This window comes from Gorilla gorilla, chromosome 4, assembly GCF_029281585.2.
Source record: "Gorilla gorilla gorilla isolate KB3781 chromosome 4, NHGRI_mGorGor1-v2.1_pri, whole genome shotgun sequence".
Taxonomy (NCBI): domain Eukaryota; kingdom Metazoa; phylum Chordata; class Mammalia; order Primates; family Hominidae; genus Gorilla; species Gorilla gorilla.
Window position 1 is genome coordinate 110,148,901 of NC_073228.2, and position 5,401 is coordinate 110,154,301.

Consider the following 5,401-nt stretch of genomic DNA (forward strand, 5'->3'; position numbering starts at 1 on the left):
AGTGCTTTTACATCAAAAGCCATTACTGTGGTCTTCTTGGCTCTGAATGAAATGTCACTTGTCTATCCTGTCAGCAAGATGTTAGATGTTTTTCCTTTTTACTCACGGGTCTCTAGTTTCTGTGGTCACCTTTCAGTATCTGAATGCCTTGTTTCTTCCACCTAAGGACTTTAACGTATATTATTCTTTCTTCCTGCTTTAACCGTCTTTTGAAAATTACTAATTAACCTTCAAATATGTGTTTCAGATTTCTTCCTTAAGAACATAATTCCTATTCACCTAAATTAGATAAGGTCCTATGTTAAGTGCATTCATTTTGCCATCTATTTTCTCCTTGCTGTGCTTGTCCCTAACATGATTTAACATGGTCTGGATATTTCTCTCAGAAGGGGCTAAGCTCCATGAAACAAGAGCTTTGTTTAATCCCAGTATTTTTAGGAGAGTGCCAAGGACATAGTTGATGTTCCTTCAATGTTTATTGAATGCATAGGTAAAAGAATGGCTATAACATTCTAGCTACACTAAGAAGATGATAATAATTGAATCAATTTGACACAATTTTCTAACTGATGGTTGAGACACAGTAATTTTCTCTATTATCTTTGCCATTTACAGGGATTATTTTACTTATTAAACTTTTGTAAAACAACTTATAAGTTTCCCATCCTATAATATTTTTTGATTCATCAAATTAGTTGTGTATGATGATAAAATGTAAGCTAATGATATAATATCCAATGAAGAATTAAATTTGGAAAAGCAAATTTCTCCTAGATATGTGAGTTTAAAATAAAACAAAGTGTACTACTTGTAACTCAATGCAGGTTAGAACAACTTTCAAAATATTCCTTTATTGTTATTTTTAAATAAATGAGTCATTTGAACTTCTCAAGGATGCCAGATAAAATTAAAGTTTAGTATTCATGAAATGTAGTCAACCACTTCCCACTACCTCATACCCCACCACCCACATTAATATTTAAATGTTTAACCTGGAGTGCTTCTTGAGAATAAATATTTCTTCTCCTGGATTGCTAGCAAAAAAATAGATTCTATTTGATATTATAAATTTTAAAAGTGGTGATACCACAAAATAATTAAAATAATCTAAGAAATACTGTCATTTTTCACATGGTTCTTCTAGCTTGATGACAGCAGAGAAATCAGAGTTGAGATGGTCATAGAATGATTTTTATTCATGACTGAATAGATACCCAAATATATTAAAATGTACAATTAGCAGAGTTAATTTTATTAGTAACTTATTTTCAGACAATTGGGAACAATTGGAAAAGTATTGCTGATTAGATTAGAGCATTGTTTCTCCTCTGGAAACCCTAAATGGGTGCTCTCTAACCTACTCTATTTGTAAGAAAGTTCTCAAAAGATGGACAATTATGAGAACATGAAAACTAGGTTATCAAGAGAGTATTTTCCAGGAATGCGTTCAACATGAGAATGTATCAAACAATGCAACAAGAATCCCTTTCTTGGTTGTATTATTTAATCTTTAATTTTTGAATTAGAATATAGTAATATTAAACATTTCTTGCATTGGCCATATCATTCCCATAATATAAGTGAGATTATAATCAAATTTTGCTACTTATTATAGTAAGAATTATTTGGTAGAGAAACACTTAGTGTTTATCTGGGGAAGTCTCCCCTATCATTTTGGGATTGATGGTCTAAAAGCAGTCAGAACTTACATTGTTAAAAGCAGCAGGGCCGATCTGTGATTTCTGAAGTGGTTTAAACCAGGAGTCCCCAATCCCCAGGCCACCAACCAGCCTGTTAGAAACCAGGCCACACAGCAGAAGGTGAGACGAGCTGGAAGAGGGGGATGGTGAGCGAGTAAAGCTTCATCTGTATTTACAGCCACTCCCCATCACTTGCTTGCGTTACCACCTGAGCTCCACCTCCTGTCAGATCAGCAGCAGCATTAGATTCTCACAGGAGCGTGAACCCTATTGTGAGCTGTGCATGAGAGGGATCTAGGTTGTGCATTCCTTATGATAATCTAATGCCTGATGATCTGTCACTGTCTCTCTTCACCCCCAGATGGGACCATCTAGTTGCAGAAAAACAAGCTCAGGGCTCCCACTGATTCTACATTATGGTGAGTTGTATAATCATTTCATTATATATTACAATGTAATAATGATAGCAATAAAGTGCACAATAAATGTAATATGCTTGAATCATCCCCAAAGCATCCACCCCCTACCCTGGTCCATGGAAAATTTGTCTTTCACAAAACAGGTCCCTGGTGCCAAAAAGGTTGGGGACCACTGGTTTAAACCCATGCTGAATATTAACCTTCCTATTTAAATTTTAGTGAGTTGCTAAACTATTCTTTAATAAATGTTAGCATGATATGCGATACACATATCAAAAATCACCCAAAAGTCAAATTGAGAAATAAGGGACAGATTTACAAACGTTCTGGGAAAGATTGGTGAAGTTGAAGGTGAATAGAAGAAAACATTGGTTATAGCATTTCGCTACCATTGGAAGCAGGTGGGACTCCACAGGTAGAGAGAATACGTAATTAAGCATTTACCCTTTCTTTATTTGTTTGTTGTTTTGTTTTGTAAATACTGTCATTCCTTGGTGGCATAAAATATTCTGACTGAATAAATTACGCTGAACATCTCTCCCATTTTTCTAATGTTTCAAATGCACAGAAATTTCTGAAATGGCTTATAGGTGTAATCTATTCTATTTGATTAAAAAAGTGTAATATTTAGGGCAAGAAAGGAAATCTAGCTTCACAAACATTGAAATTTATGTCTAAATAGTCCTCTTTCTCTCAAGATCAAATTGCTCTGGCATTATAATCATATTTTTTGGCATATTTGAAATAACACAAAGTTATATCTGAAAACATAACTATCCTAAAAATGAGGAGCAATCAATACAATGTTAGTTCTGCCCTTATATATCCAATTTATTAAATAGTCTGGCCAATATGATTTCTTAAAATGTGTTTTATATGGTTTTTGTTTTTCTAACTAGGCTATTTAATATGTCATTTAGAATCTCTCATTTCTTCCCATTACTGTCATCTCTGACAGATCCCACTATGCTTGATAAACACACACACACACACACACACACACACACGCACACACACACACACACAGAGCAATAGAGTTAAGATTAATGAAAAACTTCACTCCCACTTCTATACTTTCAGCTTGGCATGCTTGGAAGAATAATAGGCCTGCCCCAAACACATATAGCACCCAAGGCAAAAGTATAAGGGAGGTACTATATACAAGTTGATTATCTCTTATCTAAAATGCTTGGGAACAGAAGTGTTTTGAATTTCAGATGTTTTCAGATTTGAAATATTAGCATATACATAAAGAGATATATTGAGAATGAGACCCAATTCTAAACACAAAATGTATGTTTTATATACACCTTGTACATACAGTCTGAAGGTGATTTTATACCATATTTTTAATAATTTTTTTTGCATGAAACAAAGTTTGTGTACACTGAACTATTAGAAAGCAAAGGTGTCACTATGTCAACCACCCATGTAGACAAGTTGTTTGGCACCACCATCACTCCTGGCTTTGAATTTATATGTTACAAATAACCAACCATTTTCTTATGTCAAGTACTTACTAAAAAAAAAAAAAGACACACTGTTAATATAGTGTAAAACGATGTGTTCAAGGTAACAAAGTAGCACAGTAGCTTTACCAGAATACTTCTATCCACTGTTAAACAGCAGCAACAACAAACAACCACAGGCTTTCCATCTCTACCTACAATGCTGCCTTTTTATTACAAGATTACTGGCCGGGCGCCATGGCTCACGCCTGTAATCCCAGCACTTTGGGAGGCCGAGGCAGGCAGATCACGAGGTCAGGAGATCGAGATCATACTGGCTAACACGGTGAAACCCCATCCCTACTAAAAGTACAAAAAATTAGCTGGGCGTGGTGGCGGATGCCTGTGGTCCCAGCTACTTGGGAGCCTGAGGCAGAAGAATGGTGTGAACTCGGGAGGTGGAGGTTGCAGTGAGCCGAGATTGCGCCGTTGCACTCCAGCCTGGCGACAGAGCGGTACTCCGCCTCAAAAAAAAAAAAGAAAAAAGAAAAGAAAAGATTACTGCACACTGTATTTTATGCACTGTATTTTATTTTTTTTAGGTGAGAAAAAAATTAGAAGATGTTGAGAGATCAGGAAGTGGGTCCTCTAGGGATGAGGAGGCATTCTGCTGGCTGGATTTTTTTTTTTTTTTAATTTCAACTTTTTTTTTTTTTGAGATGGAGTTTGGCTCTTGTTGCCCCAGCGGTCTCGGCTCACTGCAACCTCCACTTCCTGGGTTCAAGCAATTCTCCGGCATAAGCCTCCCGAGTAGCTGGGATTACAGGCATGTGCCAACATGCCCAGCTAATTATTTTATTTTATTTTATTTTATTTTATTTTATTTTATTTTTGTAGAAATGGGGTTTCATCATATTGTCCAGGCTGGTCTCGAACTCCTGACCTCAGGTGATGCACCTGCCTGGGCCTCCAAAAGTGATGAGATTACAGGTGTGAGGCACTGCGCCCAGCCAATTTCAACTTTTATAATAGATTAAAGGGTACACATGCAGATTGTTACATGAGTAAATTGCATGACTCTTAGGCTTGGGCTCCAACAATCCCATCCCTGAGGCAGTGAGCATAGTACCCAATGGGTGGCTCTTCAGCCCATGTCCCTCCTCCCTTTCTCTTCCATCTACTGGTCCCCAGTGTCTGTTATTCTTATCTTTAGGTTCATGTATATTCAATATTTAGCTCTCAATTACAAGTGAGAAAATGTGATATTTGGCTTTCTGTTCTTGCATTAGGTCTCTCAGAATAATGGTCTACAGCTCCATTCATGTTGCTGCAAAGTACATGATTTTGTTCTTTTTAATGGCTGCATAGTATTCCACAGTGTATTTCTACCACATTTCTTTATTCAGTTCTCTGTGGCACCTAGGTTTATTCCCTGTCTTTGCTATTGGGAATAGTGCTACAGTGAACATACAGATGCAGTGTTTTTTTGGTAGACTGAATTATTTTCGTTTGGGTATATACTTAGTAGTGGGATTTCTGGGTTATGTAGTAGTTTTATTTTAAGTTCTGCTTTCCACAGTGGCTGAGCTAATTTGCATTCCCTTCAGAAGTGTATAAGCCTTTCTTTTTCTCTGCAGCCTTGCCAACACCTGTTTTTTTTTCTGACTTTTTAATAATCACATTCTGACTCATATAAGATGATATTTTATTATGGTTTTGATTTGCATTTTTCTGATCATTAGCGATGTGGAGTAGTTTTTCATATGTTTGTTGGCCACTTGTACATATTGTTTTGAGAAGTGTCTGTTCATGTTCTTTGCCCATTTTTTAATTG